This window comes from Lissotriton vulgaris, unplaced genomic scaffold (assembly GCF_964263255.1).
Source record: "Lissotriton vulgaris unplaced genomic scaffold, aLisVul1.2 SCAFFOLD_431, whole genome shotgun sequence".
NCBI lineage: Eukaryota > Metazoa > Chordata > Amphibia > Caudata > Salamandridae > Lissotriton > Lissotriton vulgaris.
In genome coordinates this window covers 886,201-903,703 of record NW_028241894.1, presented here as the reverse complement: position 1 = coordinate 903,703, position 17,503 = coordinate 886,201, and the positions used below count along the sequence as shown (strand labels likewise).

The window sequence follows — 17,503 nt, the reverse complement described above, 5'->3', positions numbered from 1 at the left end:
ACTAAAAGGTGATGAAGTTAAAAATATGCAACATGAATATCACAAATTGTTGTTGAAATGGAAAGCGGCAAAACTTTTGGCTGAACCGGAATATAATTATTTGAAAAACGATTTTCCGGTAATACCATCTATGTACTTCATCCCCAAAGTTCATAAAGACAGTAACAATCCCCCTGGTAGACCTATTATCTCTGCCAGGGGCAGCCTATTGGAAAAAACGTCAGTATATATCGACTATTTTCTGCAAAACTATGTGAAGGGCTTGGACTCTTACGTTAAGGATACAGGGGATTTTTTATCTAAACTTGCAAACATACAGGTACGAGAGGGAGATTGGCTATTAGCCCTCGACGTTACATCCCTTTATACTAGTATTCGGCATGCGGATGGCATTGCGGCAATACAGTATTACTTAGAGAGGAGGGATTTTGTTTTTCATGAACACAACACAATGTTGATACAAATGCTTCAGTTTTGCCTTGAACACAATGTTTTTATGTTCAGCAATTTGCTGTTTAGACAATTACAAGGAGTGGCGATGGGGGCCAGTTTCTCTCCAAGCTTCGCATGTTTGCACATGGGAGCTTGGGAGGAACTGGTCCTCCATACACATTTTGAGCAGGAAATGAGGGATCATGTCATTAGTTGGCATAGCTTTATTGATGATCTTTTTGTGGTGTGGAGGGGGAGCAAGGAAGAAGCATTGGAATTTATAGATCATCCGAATGACAATGCTCTCAACATACAATTCACAGGGGAACTTAGTCAGCAACAGGTCCCTTTTTTGGATACCGTAGTTTACGTACACAACAACAAACTTGAAACTAAGTTGTATCGCTAAAAAACAGCTGGGAATACAACACTCCATGCTGACAGTGCACACCCTCGCCACCTCATCATGAGTATACCTTATGGTGAAATGCTGCGACTTCGTAGACTATGTAGCACAGAGAAGGATTTAGCGGAAGCACAGCAGGCCAGCTCCATTAGATTCCGAGATAGGGGCTATTCGCAGAAAGTCATTGATGAAGCTATCCATAAAAGTAAAAACCTAGATCGTCTTCTTTTATTGACAAAACATAACTCTCTGTCAATTATGGAACCAAGTGCTGTAACAATGGATCCTGCTAGTAAACCTAAGGCTGAAGCCTTCAGAATTATTACAGGTTTCTCTTCTCAACATCAAGGAGGTGAGAAAAATTATTAATAAGAATTGGCCCATAGTTCTGAAGGATAATATTATTGGGAATATATTGCCCAAGCGAGCCTCTATAACATATAGCAGGGCACCCAATATGAGAAGCAGGTTGGTGGAAACCGGACCTGAGGTACTCACAAAAACATCGTGGTACCACACAAGAGGAGGTTTCCACAAATGCAAGTCTTGTAAGGCATGCACACATGGGGTGAGCCGTACGAGTTATCAGGATGGGTTCAGTCACAGGCAGCATAAAATCACTAAAACATTAACCTGCAAAACTGATTTTGCGATATACATTTTGGAATGTCCTTGCCCACTACAGTATGTGGGCAGTACAAAACTGCCTGTCCACAAGAGAATCCTACAGCACTTGAGGGCCATTACGTCACAGGATAATACTTACCCTGTGGCGCTTCACTTTAGATCCCACCACAACAGTAATAATAAAGAACTAAAATATGTTGTGGTGGATTATATTATGCCAAGCAGGAGAGGAGGTGACAGAGAGGCAAATCTCAGAAAGTTAGAGACGAGATATATTTTACAACTCAATAGTGAACAGCCCAATGGTTTGAATATAGCAGAGGACCTCTATACTTGTTTGCATAAAAACGAACAGAATATCAAATATAAAACATCTAACAGTTTTTATAACAATACTATTAGGACCCATGTATGAGCCATTAGTCATGCAATAGAAAAGCTATACATATGATGGTTTTTACTATATTATTTACTTCCTTATTTACGATGGATTTAATTAATTGTAAATAGAGGTTTTAATGTTTATGAGAACATTTTCGTAAGGTTGTTAGCGAATGAAAGTATTTTGACTCTTTCAACTTATGTTCAAAAAAGATCTGGGTCTATCATACAAATTAATAAGAGGATTTTATTTCCCTTCCTCTACAGTACTGTTTACAAATAAGAATGATAAACAGGAGAATTGTGAAATTTTAGAAGCTTGGTCAATTATATGATGGACCTCCCCTAGATTATTGGCTGCAAAATTTGGATCTACTTCTACCTTTACTTTGAGTTGTTTGGAGTTTTTTGACTTTTAGATTCAAGTGACTTTGGGACTGTTGAATAATTGAATCACTCGGGTGATTTTAGGATGATGTCAATTGAATTGAATTTAATTGCTGACGTTTCTCTACTTAACGCGATCTATGCCATATTAGATAAGTGAATCTTTGCATATTATTCATGTGTATTTTATCAAGGAATGTGTGATGTTCATCCATTCCACCTCGCTGACTGGGTTCAGTCGGTGAGGTGCACTGGGTATTCAGAAGGGTATATGTGTTCATTATATGAATTTTATGCACAATGCACTTTTCGTTGAAACACTAAACAGCACTTTTCTTTCAACTCTATGTGATGTGGGCTCCACATCAGTCGATTATTATGATACTTTTGCTTGAAAAGACATGGAAAAATGAACTTATTTATGGTTAATTGTTTTAGAATATAATTCGACCGCTTTATAGTATGGTGGCCGGAAGGACTTTTAGGAACTAATGTATTTTAAAGTTATTTAGCAACCATTTTTTATGATAATTGTTATTTTGAGACTTATCATATGAGATATGCGACATGCCTTTTTGTATCATTAATGTATTTTACAGAATATTAATGTGTATTTTACCAGAAGGACTTTGATCGCTTTATATTAGACGATGATACTAATTGAGTCTGTTTTCTAGCTCTATATGTTGGAGCCCAATCAGAACTTAGCACCAGAACTTTAAATTAATCACTCTCACCGTAGTTCGCTGTCATGTGAGCAAGGCACTTGTGTGCCGAAACATTATGAGGAAGCCGGCAAGCGAATAAAGTAATTTTGAGCACCGCAGAAACTGGTCCGTGCATTGTGTTCCTGGTGCGAGCTAAGACGAGCTGCATCCGCGCAGGGAAAACTTTGGATTTGGGAGATATATATATATATATATATATATATACACCTTTTGAGCCAGATGCACATTTTTGAAAATTATTTCACAGAGCTGCAGTTCCTCAAGGCATTTCTAGATGTCCCCTTCAAGTCAGATGCAAAGGCACTGAAATTCTTTCATGTTCCTGCAGTTCCACAGTCTTTACTAAGGTATTACTCAAGTCAGATGCAACTGCTTTAAATAACCATTACCAAGCTAAGGGGGTGTGGTTTAAACATACACATTTGCATACACACTTTTGCTATTTAAATGCTATGTGCTTGCTTTCTAGGATAACTTAATTTGCCAAAGATGGTTTATAATAATGAGTAACAATTACAGATGTCAATAAACCTCTTTCTTTTTTTGCAAACTAAGTGATGACACACTACTATAGCCCTCATGAGTGGCCAGTTATTTTCCAATCCCTGTGTAAACTACTGTTTGCACATGATCCGGAATTATGATCTATGTGGTAGTTACCACAAGCCTCACAATCTGCAAGTAAAGTTTGGCAGGTAAAGCCTGAATAATTTTGCTGGGGAAAAATGCTCAAGAAATATCTGTACATTCCATGTTAACGTGCCCTCGACACGAAAAGCTTTATATCTCCCCCTGAAATTTGAGATTAGGCACTTGAAACATGAGGTGGGCACCTGATCCCTGAGAGTGTTTGGCATATGTTTTACGAATTCCTCACATATACATTTTCAGCATCATGCAAGGCGTTTTAATACAATTTATTTGTAGGCCAGGAGACATTGCATGTGTATTTAATGGGGAGTGACATATTCACATTTATTTAGACCCGAGCTCCAGAAATTTCCGAAGTCAAAGCAAGACTGTATGTCAAAGGGAGAAAAACAGGAATAGCCGAGGTTTTCTACGAGACACCAGAAGGTGATAAAATAAGACTCAAAAGAAAGCTGCTGGTCAAAAGTAAGGTTACACTCTATGATCCCTAAGTTCCAGTCTGCATCGGACAGTGGAGGACCCACAGTAAGGACCACAAGGTAATGTAATCCCCAACTCATTACTTCTGGATGGATTACACTTAAGAACGCTTTTTCCTTCCATTGACAGGTCGCTTCTAAGGCTTGTGACAGGTAACAAGGGAGTTAATTACTCCCTAGTTTCTGTAGATTTAACAATGTGTGCTCATCATTTAAATACATATACCAGACCCCCATGATATAGTGGCATGGATTAGCAAATTTAGCGGCACAAATATGGAAATTTAGGCGCACAAATATGTCAATTTAGAGGCATTTTTGAGGCACTTTCTTTTACCCATAATCATTTATTCTCAGCCTTAAATCAATGGAAACTGTTTTAGCAGAGTATTCTGCTTTGTAATAGGCAACCTGGGATATGGAACAGAGGAAGCAGCCCATAGGCGAAGGCTGTTATCCCTTGGAAATGCAATCCTCCATTTACTTATAGTGTAAAAGGGGATTCAAGTTTGACATTTATTGGGGTTAGAGTTGTACTCTGTCAATTTCATTTGTCTATTTGTGACCCAGGAATAAGTGATTGCAGGTGGCAAAGTCCATCACCCGAACTGCTGGCCACCATTTTTTTCCTCATTGACTTTTCAAAGTAGAGCCCTGAGTGCTTCAGCACCCCACTTGGCATGGAGCAGTACTTTTCGAAATGTAGGCACTTGCTGGATGGAGCTGGCTGTTCTTAGCTTCTTTTGGAAACAGAGATCCACGCCTCCTCCTTTGGCAATGTCACTAGTTCATACCCCGTCTTGGGACCTGCCCTGGCACTGGGTGTAAGTACAGTTTTCTCACCAGCATGCTAAACAACTCTGTCGCCACAACGTATGCAAACCTCAACTCAGGGCACTCCTGACTCCCCATGAAGCTGAGCAAAGAAAGGCTTTTCCGGGCAGACTCATCGTCAAACCTATCAGGATCAAATCTGTAGGCTGAGGGCCAGGCTGTGCTGTCCTGTAGCACCACACCAATAGAATAAAGCACCAGGGTCTCTTTGGGAATGACATGCTGGTCAACTCTGCCTTCCAGGTCCTGAAGCCGTGCCGCAATGGGTGTCAGTTTAGCTGTCCATACTGTCTCACAGAGGACTTGCCGGCAATACCTGAGCTGCTCAACTTTCTCCAGTGTGATGGGCCCCTTGCCTAGTACTTGGGCCCTCTCCTTGTAAAGCTTCTCTCCTGAGCGTCCTCCGATGTGGTGAGGAAATATAAAGCCCATGTACACAAGTTAGCTGTGATAACACATCCTGCCAGTGACAAGATCATGCTGTCCTCCAGTACCTGCTTGTAGCTCAGGTTACCCTGCAGCAAGGCATCCATGAAGATCTGTCGAAGGATGCTCTTACCGCGCCTTTCTCTCGCCAGCTTCTTCAGGACAGATTCCATCTCCATCAGGGCGTTCTCATACAGCTTTTTCCTTGTTGTGTTCTTGTCAAGTGACCCATCCAGGAAACGTTTCCCAATTTCTTCCCAGATAGCACAGTGGTTCTTGCGGAAGAGGATCAACTCCTACTCATCCTCAGAGCTATTCCCCATAGCTGTCTGCGTCACAGACTTCATGGCATAGCCCAACATGTGCTGGCTGATGGGCACGTGCTCGGATGCTGGAAAGGACAGCCATTTTGTTACCAGGTCTTCTGACAACTTCAAGATGATGCCAAAGTTGCTTTGTAAATACCTGCTCACGCCACTTTCATACAGCGTCCGATTTTGCAGGCACTTTTGTAAAAATCGCTGCATTTTTACAAAAGTGCCGATTTCGCTGCTAACAGCGAAATTGCGCATATAGAGGACCTAATCTTGACCCAGAAGACCATGCTACCTATTGGCCTATCTCCAAACTTCCTTTTCCATCTAAATCAAAAAGATCATGAATACAGAGTTGAATCAGTTCATTAATGAAAATAAAGGTCTCAATCTCACTCAATTTAGATTTAGATCAGAACATAGCATCGAGACAGCCCTCAATATGGCCACAGATGAGGGTGGCTCAGTAGCTCTGATCCTTTTAGATCTATGGGCAGCCTTCGACCCGGTGGACCATTCCATCTTGATCCATTGTCTGGAGGCGACTGGCATAAATAAATGAGCCCTAAAACCTTTTACATGCTACCACTCTGACAGGAAAAATATGGTCAAAGTAGACAACTTCTCATCTAAACCCTTTTCGCTGCCCTGTGGAGTTCAACAGGGTTCATCACTCGGTTCCACCCTTTTTAACATTTATGTAGCTGAACTGGCCCCTTTTGTTCAATCTTTCTGCTTCTCGCTCACTTCCTATGCAGACTACACGCATATAGTGTTTTCCACCTCCAACAAATCTAACAATATTAGCCATCGAATCCAGAACTGTATGGGTAAAATCAGTTCTTGGATGAGCGCGCATTGTCTTAAACTCAATTCTGAGAAGACAGAGGTGATCCTGCTTGGAAATAATCCCAAATTCTGGTCAGCACCCTAATGGCCAGCTGAAATGGGACCACTTCCCGTCCCCACAAACAAAGCTAAGAGTCTAGGGGTCATCCTGAATGATAAACTAAATCTTGGTAAACAAATCAATGCAGTCATTTCATCTTATCATACCCTTAGAATCCATTGGAAAATTCAAAACTTCCTCCCCATCAGTGCCAGGAAGATAGTTTTCTCCACCATAATACTATCAAAATAAGACTACTGCAATGGCCAATATAATTGTTTGCAGGTCCAATATGTCAAGAAACTTCAAGTTTTGCAGAACTCAGCTGCAAGATTACTCCTAGGATTGCCCAGAAGTAACTCGGTCTCTCTTGCTATAAAAGAGCGTCTTTGGCTACACAGAAAAAATAGGATTAAATTCAAATATCTGTGTTTTACACACAAAGCTCTTTATGACTCTGGGCCACTCTTCTTGAAGAAAGCTTTTTCATGGTACACCCCACCAGAAATCTCTGTTCATTGGGATCCTTCATAATAAATACCATTAGATATAGAAAATCTAAATGTGTTGCACATAGCTTCCAGGTAGGCGCGACCACACAATGCAATCTCCTCCCTTTGCACATCAGATCAGCCCCCTCCCTTCTACAATTCAGGAAATCCCTAAAAACCTGGCTTTTTAATCAGTACTTTTCTTCTGTACTTGTTCTGCTCTCTGACTAGAACCAAGACACCCCCCGGGTATAAGCTGCGCTTTACAAGTTTTTTTTAACATAACATAGAGTAAATAAAAATATAGAAATGGCTGCCCCTATAGGTCTCATCAATTCTAAAGAGAAATACAAGATCCCAATTAAACTGCATCAGTATGCTCAAATGAGAAGGAAGTTATTCTGGTAAGTACCGTACTGGACAGCCAATAGTATGAAAATCTATTGATTATGATAGCAGGATCCATGGTGGTGAATATGACAGACTGATCCTACTTTATCACTGCACCAACATAACTGTTGTTCAAGATAATCCAAGATTGTCAATAAATGAAACTACAACTGTTTCAGACCCATGCCTGGTCCAAAGCCAGCTTGCTTGTCATCCAGAATACTTTTAGATTTAACGAAGTCCCATCACTGGTCCATAACACTTTGGACACATAGAGGAGGAGAAAAATCATCCGAAAACTAGCCACTGACTCAAGACTGAATGATGGCTTTTTAGGGAGCGTGCAGCTAACAAATAACTTCCACTCTTCAGGAATTGTTCCTGACACTAATCAGGCATTCACAGCATAAGTAATAACATGCACAATACTTTTCTTCAAAGCTTTTAAAAAAATATATAAATCTTTTTATTGGATTCAGTGAAATACAACATGTAAAAAGGCAATTCAGCTTGATCATGTGCCCCCAAGAGGGCAAAACATCAATGTAACAACCAAGCATCATATTTAACATTATAATAAGGGCAACATAGTGATAAAACCATAAACAATACCCCGTCAATGTTTAAAGAGCATCTAAGTTATGGACACTGGGATCCTCAACGGATTTCTCCTTCATCTCTCGGTAGGATCGCCATTGGGAACACATTTTCTCCCACCTTCGTGGGCACCCTCTGCCCAGGAGTATAGTTATTTGGGCTAGCATACACCAGTCTATGTCTTGTTCCCACCCCGCCAAAGTTGGTGGATCCCTTGCACTGCACATACATGCTTTGTTATGTTTTGGCACGGACAGACCCAGTGATAACCAAATTCGTTATATCTCTGCCGTGAGTCATCCCCACCAGATATGCAGCAGGCATGTTTAATTTAAATCCGGTACCTCCATACCCAAGACTTCCCCAGTTAGTTTCTGTAGTGCCAACCAGTAGGGTAGCGTCATACAGCAGGGCCATAGGATATGGAAGAATTGCCTCTCTCCTCACAGTCCCAAAGGCAGAAGTCTGTGGGACTGTTGTCCATGGCATGAATGGCGGTACGGAATAGTATTAATGGTGTAGGATGTGTAGCTGAATAAGAAGGAACCCTGCGTTGATAGCCACCTTCCAAAAGGACCCAGTGGCTCCTTCCCAATCGCCCTCCTCAAATTCTCCAACATCAGTCTCCCATTTAGACCATAAAGCAGCAAGGGTGTCAGGCAAATCATTAACAGGTTTCTTGTATATGAGCAAGATAGCCTTTTTTGGTAAGGGTTCTAGGAGGACCCAGTCCTCCAGGGGTCCAGGGGTGAAGAATCTGGAAAGTATGTGTAAGCAACGGACAATGGAGTTGGGTGCATTTGAAAGACTCAATGGATCCAAAGTCATATTGGGCTTGCATATCAGTTAGACTGATCATAGAGTCCCCTTTCTTCCTTCACAGTTTTAATGGATTCCTTGTGCAAAGGTCCAAGGGAGAGTCTGTAGTCTTACTCTGATTAATAATACACTTACAATCTTGAAAAAATAGAACAGTAAATTAAGCATTCGCATTGTCAATAGGCCTGGATTTAATGTGTAACTAAAACAAAGTTGTTCACAAATGCTATTGATCACATTAAATCCTGCCCTACTGGTTTTGTCAATAATGGGAAAAAGTAACAGAAATGATTGATTTCTGTACAGAACGATATAACAGATGAAGAAATTAATATTCATGCAGGGAAATTCAATAATCACTGGAGTGTTAACTTTGAAAAACAAACACCATCACAGGCTGAGAGGTGTTTGGGACTGAGGAGAACAAATGCACTACTTGTGGTGAAAGAGTCTTCTCTGCCTGGTGAAGGATTGATGATTGTGAATGCAGCTTCATCCTAAATCTTTGGACCCGAAAGGCTGTTGCTGATGCTCAAGAAGAAGAGGGCCCAGGATCTATGTGACTCTCTGTCTGCTATGGACGTTCCTTCCCTGGGACTGAAGTGAAAAAAATCCTGGCAACAAGAACAAGTGCGGGCAAAAACAAACAACAAGATCAATAATAACTGGATTTCTAGATGTGGAATTTTTCCCCCACTTGACACCGTGGTCTGATGACATTGGAACATTCTATGGAAGTTTCAGAGCAGCAGAGAAGTTACAGAACAATTGGTAGAAGTTTGGAAATTTAGACTTAGAAAATGTTCCCTCCCTCTGGAGCGCCAGGGCAAAGTGGCAAATGTATCTGATAAAGACGCAGTCTTGACAGGAAAAAGCCCTTGGTTGTTGTTCTCATAGATGTTTAGAGTAAGATTCAAGGACGAGTGGCCTTCGTCTTTGTGAAGACCTGCCCATCATGGATTCAAGCCATACCTCCAAAAAAGTTTGTGAGTCAGAAGATAACTATAAGAGTGAGAAAAGTTACCAAAATGCGCTTGACAACATTCCAATCTCTGCGGTTACAATCTATAAGGTACTAATGCTTACAACATTTGCAGCGTGGTTCGAGACTTTAGAGGGCTAGCAAAAATGAAGTATCTGACCTTCTGCGGTCATGCTTGGACAAAGCTGAATGATTCTGCCTTCCTATAAAATAATTGTGTGCAAAGGTAAAACTCATGACCTGGGCGAACTGTTTGCCACTGGCAGACCACTCCTCACTGGTCGACTGAGGAGGGGGCTAGTACGTAGGGAAAGGGGAGTCTCCTCCTTTGGAGCAGAGGAGCATCACTCCACTTAAATGACCCCAAAGCCACCCCTCCAGAGATGAAAAATAAAATGGTAATTCACTGTTTTTTAAATTTTTTATTGTCCCGTCCTGAACTGAACGTCAGGACGGGGCGGGGCCTGCTGAGTGCCAGCACGGAGGAGGTAACAGAGGGCTGCCTTTGCACTGTTTAAAATGTGCATGTGTCTTTGGCTTGCTGTCTTGGGATGGCCAGCCACACATGCACACTTTAAACCTCTCAACCCAGCTGTCTGAAGACAGCTGGGTTAATAGTAAGTGCAGGCCTCCAATGCGCTGTGCAGCACCGAGTGAGGCAGCTCCCTGTAATCCTGGCGCTGCTCAGATGCTGCATGTGAGTAGCGCCAGGATTCGGCAAGGGAGCTTGCTCTTGCCTACAGCCTGGCACTCGAGAAAGACAACAAAAGGAGCGCAGGACGTGTAAGGTAGGTGTTTCATTTTTTTATTTTATTTGCCTGCACGCCCGCCCCCTTCTCTCCATAGATGCCAGCCGACCACTGTCCAGTAAATAGTAATCCACTGGATAACATAAGATTTTTATTAGCTTCTAATGGTTTTCTCCAAATGCTTTTTAAAGATTATATAACTCCTGAAGTCTACAACCTGTTTTAATCATTTCGGTGTTGATAATCATTACATTTTATTCTTTTTAATTAAATTGGTTTGGGAATTTTAACCTACTTATTTCTTAACGCTAATGTTGCTTTGATGGTACTGTTCATGCACAAAATGCAGTGTTCTTGCTGAGGAAGGCCTTGTGACCAAGGGCAAGCTTAGGATTCCTAAGAGAAACCAGTTACTAGTAGGTGCTAGATTATTCTGACTTGTGGGAGCTCAGCCAGAGTACACATCAAGACTGTGACTTTGCTCCAATCTAGTCCAGCTTCCTACACAATCCTGTTTTCTACACAAAGCAAAATAAACTGAATAATGTATTCTAATGGATGATGGACTTCCTGCACCCAGCTGCAAGGTCGCAAGTGTGTGCAGTGACATAGAGAATGGTAGGGCTGCAGGGATGGATACAGGTTCTGCCCATTGAATGAGAGGTTGAGGGGCTGTGTGTACAAGTGCCGGATGTAGGCCTTCTGAAACGGCTTCAGCGGAGCACTGCCTCTGGCCTCTCATTGGTTAACTAAACTGCTATCATAGCTTGGTGGACTGATGAGAGAGGTGCTTTGAGAGGAACTAATTTTGGAGGAGGATGTCCATGTTCAACCCTGAAAGAACAATATCATCCCCATAACAGAGAATCTAATAAATGGTAAAAGAAAAGAGGTATGCTGCGAGATAGTGCATTGTGATATCTGCAAGTACAATGGAGAGGAAATGTGGCTAAATGCTGAAACTACACTTTGTGAAAAAGGTGTCCTTCAACTAATAGAGGGATGACCCTCTATTTTATCCTCTCAATTTTCATGTGTTGAAGCCAGAATCTCAAGCCTGGAACAACGTTCTACCAGAGTGGAGGCTGTGCACATCACTGCTGCAAACAGTTGGGTTGCTTTGTGTGCGGAGGTACTGGCTGGATATCTTTACTGTCACACAGCATGCCCACCACGTTTATTATGTTGCACCTTGGACTTTGGGAGGGTAACTCGAATGTCCACAGTAAATCACTAGTGCCGTATATAGTCGGAAAGACTGAGCATACTGCCTCCCCCTTGATTTATGAAAGAAACAGCAGCTTGCTGCTGGCATGGGAAACGTCGAAATCAAGATATATTTGGGAATTGGATAAGAAAATTGAGGAAGTGACACAGTATTCTTATACGGCCTGGCATCTGACTTAAAACTAAACTGTTCCTCTCACAAAGCGCTGATTACAAATAGGTTAATGATATAATCACAAGCTATTTCGGACTTTGCTTGTCTTTATGGAGGAGGGGCAATTGGCCCTACACACAGTTCTCACTATGAACGTTTGTCCTGTTCTTTTATACAGAGCAATAATTAAAAAACGTTTTTTTTAAATGATCGAGTTCTTAAATACTATTTTTATCAAAATTATCCAAAAATTGTTCAGTCTGAGAAATACCACACCCCAGTCTCGTTTCAGACTTGAACTGGGTCTTAATTCTACAGCGGCCTTAAATTAGCGATGTGACTGCTTCAATGCGCTATTGCTGAGGGTTTAATAAATGAAGACCCAAATGTTCACACCACGTTACATTCATGGCACAGAAGCAGAGTAGAGTAAAAAAGTTAATCGGAAAACTATAATTTGCCTATAATACCAATTATTAGGAAATAGTTATTCTATGATTCTGATAAGGACTATTTAGAGAAGGTTAAAATTCAGTATATATGCTTGTGTATTGGTAATTGACGGATGGACAGCCTTCGGTTGCTTCGATCCCCTTCAAAACCTTTTTGCTTCCCTTTTCTTTAATCAACTTTTAATTATATTCACTCCTTCTTCCATTATATAAATAGTATCCACCCGTAGTCAGAGTGATTCCTCTTTCTTTTCATAACCAAATTTCCACTGTAACACATACCTATCAGTGCATTTATATTACAGTAATCAAACATCTTCTACCATTCTCAAAAAACAATATTCCGGGGTCCTACCCGCAGATATCAAGACAGGCTCTATAGTGGTTATTCATAAGTCCGGCAAACCACCAAACGAGTGTGGGGCTGACTGACCCATTTCACTCCTCACACTCGAGGCGAAAATCTTAGCTAAACTACTAGCCAATAGACTAATCCCATATATTACTGGACTGTTACACCCAGAGCAGTCTGGATTCATGCTGGGGAGGAATACAGCCTTGAACTTACTGAGTTTACATGAGGTTTTGGGAAGAGGGGCCACGATCAGAGAGGACGCAACCCTATTGTCTTGGATGCCACGATGGCATTCGATACAATCAAATGGGACTTTCTGTTTGCCGCATTAAGGCGGATGGGTTTTGGTCCTAACTTCATTGGATGGATCCAATTGCTTTACACCCGCCCAACCGCACAAGTTGTGGTAAATAACCATATCTCCGAGCAGTTTCAATTGAGACGAGGAACCAGGCAGGGGTGCCCTTTATCACCCTTGCTTTTCTCCCTGGTGCTCAAACCACTGGTGACATGGGTCAGTGGGTACCCACTGATATGCGGCCTGAAGTGGGCGGAGAGCCATGAAGACCATATTTCATTACACGCCGATGATATTCTGTTATACATGACCTCTCCATCACAGTCCCTCTGTTGCGTCCTACACATATTTCATATCTTTGGCACTAATTATGGTTACACTTTAAATTGGACTAAGTCACAGCTCTATGTGTTGTGGGGGTCGCCTCTGTGCTGTCCTAGGGGATACGATATACCGGTGGCATCGAGGGGCTTTAAATATTTAGGTATATACGTCACACCCAACCCAGCCCTCTCCTATGAGGCCAATCTGCTCGAGTACCTGGCAAGTTTACATGCTGTTGTTAAACACTGGCGCTCGCTTCCCCTCACTCTGTTGGGACGGGCAGCCCTTTTCAAGATGGGATTCAGAAAAGGGGGTGGTGATGAACAGAGTGTCTGAATTAAGCAGACCACTCTTACCCAGTCCAAAGATCAGGGCTTGATCCATCACCGTTTTTTAGCTCACTCCACCATCCCAGCTCAGAACCTGGCTATATGCAAATTAGTCTGTCCCTGGCCCAGTGCATCATGGGAACAGGGCAGACCAAACTACCAAGCCAATTCTTATACTGGGAAGGAAACAAGCTACCGGGGACCGGTTTCTGGCATTTCAGCCGTCTTCGGCCCGGCTTGCTTGAATCCTGATGGTGCAATGAGCAAGGGACTCACATCTGAGTATACCCTTCCACGCTTATGGTGGACAAAAACGATTCAGAAAAGGGGGTGGTGATGAACAGAGTGTCTGAATTAAGCAGACCACTCTTACCCAGTCCAAAGATCAGGGCTTGATCCATCACCGTTTTTTAGCTCACTGCACCATCCCAGCTCAGAACCTGGCTATATGCAAATTAGTCTGTCCCTGGCCCAGTGCATCATGGGAACAGGGCAGACCAAACTACCAAGCCAATTCTTATACTGGGAAGGAAACAAGCTACCGGGGACCGGTTTCTGGCATTTCAGCCGTCTTCAGCCCGGCTTGCTTGAATCCTGATGGTGCAATGAGCAAGGGACTCACATCTGAGTATACCCTTCCACGCTTATGGTGGACAAAAACGATTCAGAAAAGGGGGTGGTGATGAACAGAGTGTCTGAATTAAGCAGACCACTCTTACCCAGTCCAAAGATCAGGGCTTGATCCATCACCGTTTTTTAGCTCACTGCACCATCCCAGCTCAGAACCTGGCTATATGCAAATTAGTCTGTTCCTGGCCCAGTGCATCATGGGAACAGGGCAGACCAAACTACCAAGCCAATTCTTATACTGGGAAGGAAACAAGCTACCGGGGACCGGTTTCTGGCATTTCAGCCGTCTTCGGCCAGGCTTGCTTGAATCCTGATGGTGCAATGAGCAAGGGACTCACATCTGAGTATACCCTTCCACGCTTATGGTGGACAAAAACGATTCAGAAAAGGGGGTGGTGATGAACAGAGTGTCTGAATTAAGCAGACCACTCTTACCCAGTCCAAAGATCAGGGCTTGATCCATCACCGTTTTTTAGCTCACTGCACCATCCCAGCTCAGAACCTGGCTATATGCAAATTAGTCTGTCCCTGGCCAAGTGCATCATGGGAACAGGGCAGACCAAACTACCAAGCCAATTCTTATACTGGGAAGGAAACAAGCTACCGGGGACCGGTTTCTGGCATTTCAGCCGTCTTCGGCCCAGCTTGCTTGAATCCTGATGGTGCAATGAGCAAGGGACTCACATCTGAGTATACCCTTCCACGCTTATGGTGGACAAAAACGATTCAGAAAAGGGGCCGAAGACGGCTGAAATGCCAGAAACCGGTCCCCGGTAGCTTGTCTCCTTTCTGGTGAAGAATTGGCTTGGTAGTTTAGTCTGCCCTGTTCCCATGATGCACTGGGCCAGGGACAGACTGATTTGCATATAGCCAGGTTCTGAGCTGGGATGGGGCAGTGAGATAAATAACGGTGATGGATCAAGCCCTGATCTTTGGACTGGGTAAGAGTGGTCTGCTCAATTCAGACACTCTGTTCATCACCACCCCTTTTCTGAATCGTTTTTGGCCACTATAGGTGTGGCAGGGTATACTCAGACATGAGTCCCTTTCTCACTGCTCCATCAGGATTCAAGCAAGCCGGGCCGAAGACGGCTGAAATGCCAGAAACCGGTCCCCGGTAGCTTGTCTCCTTTCTGGTGAAGAATTGGCTTGGAAGTTTAGTCTGCCCTGTTCCCATGATGCACTGGGCCAGGGACAGACTGATTTGCATGTAGCCAGGTTCTGAGCTGGGATGGGGCAGTGAGATAAATAACGGCGATGGATCAAGCCCTGATCTTTGGACTGGGTAAGAGTGGTCTGCTCAATTCAGACACTCTGTTCATCACCACCCCTTTTCTGAATCGTTTTTGGCCACTATAGGTGTTGACAGGGTATACTCAGACATTAGTCCCTTTCTCACTGCTCCATCAGGATTCAAGCAAGCCGGGCCGAAGACGGCTGAAATGCCAGAAACCGGTCCCCGGTAGCTTGTCTCCTTTCTGGTGAAGAATTGGCTTGGTAGTTTAGTCTGCCCTGTTCCCATGATGCACTGGGCCAGGGACAGACTGATTTGCATATAGCCAGGTTCTGAGCTGGGATGGGGCAGTGAGATAAATAACGGTGATGGATCAAGCCCTGATCTTTGGACTGGGTAAGAGTGGTCTGCTCAATTCAGACACTCTGTTCATCACCACCCCTTTTCTGAATCGTTTTTGGCCACTATAGGTGTGGCAGGGTATACTCAGACATGAGTCCCTTTCTCACTGCTCCATCAGGATTCAAGCAAGCGGGCCGAAGACGGCTGAAATGCCAGAAACCGGTCCCCGGTAGCTTGTCTCCTTTCTGGTGAAGAATTGGCTTGGTAGTTTAGTCTGCCCTGTTCCCATGATGCACTGGGCCAGGGACAGACTGATTTGCATATAGCCAGGTTCTGAGCTGGGATGGGGCAGTGAGCTAAATAACGGTGATGGATCAAACCCTGATCTTTGGACTGGGTAAGAGTGGTCTGCTCAATTCAGACACTCTGTTCATCACCACCCCTTTTCTGAATCGTTTTTGGCCACTATAGGTGTGGCAGGGTATACTCAGACATGAGTCCCTTTCTCACTGCTCCATCAGGATTCAAGCAAGCCGGGCCGAAGACGGCTGAAATGCCAGAAACCGGTCCCCGGTAGCTTGTCTCCTTTCTGGTGAAGAATTGGCTTGGTAGTTTAGTCTGCCCTGTTCCCATGATGCACTGGGCCAGGGACAGACTGATTTGCATATAGCCAGGTTCTGAGCTGGGATGGGGCAGTGAGATAAATAACGGTGATGGATCAAGCCCTGATCTTTGGACTGGGTAAGAGTGGTCTGCTCAATTCAGACACTCTGTTCATCACCACCCCTTTTCTGAATCGTTTTTGGCCACTATAGGTGTGGCAGGGTATACTCAGACATGAGTCCCTTTCTCACTGCTCCATCAGGATTCAAGCAAGCCGGGCTGAAGACGGCTGAAATGCCAGAAACCGGTCCCCGGTAGCTTGTCTCCTTTCTGGTGAAGAATTGGCTTGGTAGTTTAGTCTGCCCTGTTCCCATGATGCACTGGGCCAGGGACAGACTGATTTGCATATAGCCAGGTTCTGAGCTGGGATGGGGCAGTGAGATAAATAACGGTGATGGATCAAGCCCTGATCTTTTGACTGGGTAAGAGTGGTCTGCTCAATTCAGACACTCTGTTCATCACCACCCCTTTTCTGAATCGTTTTTGGCCACTATAGGTGTGGCAGGGTATACTCAGACATGAGTCCCTTTCTCACTGCTCCATCAGGATTCAAGCAAGCCGGGCCGAAGACGGCTGAAATGCCAGAAACCGGTCCCCGGTAGCTTGTCTCCTTTCTGGTGAAGAATTGGCTTGGTAGTTTAGTCTGCCCTGTTCCCATGATGCACTGGGCCAGGGACAGACTGATTTGCATATAGCCAGGTTCTGAGCTGGGATGGGGCAGTGAGATAAATAACGGTGATGGATCAAGCCCTGATCTTTGGACTGGGTAAGAGTGGTCTGCTCAATTCAGACACTCTGTTCATCACCATCCCTTTTCTGAATCGTTTTTGGCCACTATAGGTGTGGCAGGGTATACTCAGACATGAGTCCCTTCAGGGCCGGTCCTAGGCATGGGCGGTATGGGCAGCTGCCC

General features: G+C 43.6%; 1 protein-coding gene and 1 pseudogene across 1 annotated transcript in view; both read right to left on the bottom strand.

Moving 5' to 3' along the window:
* LOC147669866 (meiotic nuclear division protein 1 homolog) overlaps positions 1–17,503 on the bottom strand; it is a 454,217-nt gene that overhangs the window by 117,873 nt on the left and 318,841 nt on the right. The window lies entirely within an intron of this gene.
* On the bottom strand, positions 4,825–5,746 carry LOC147669867 (cytochrome P450 20A1 pseudogene; annotated as a pseudogene).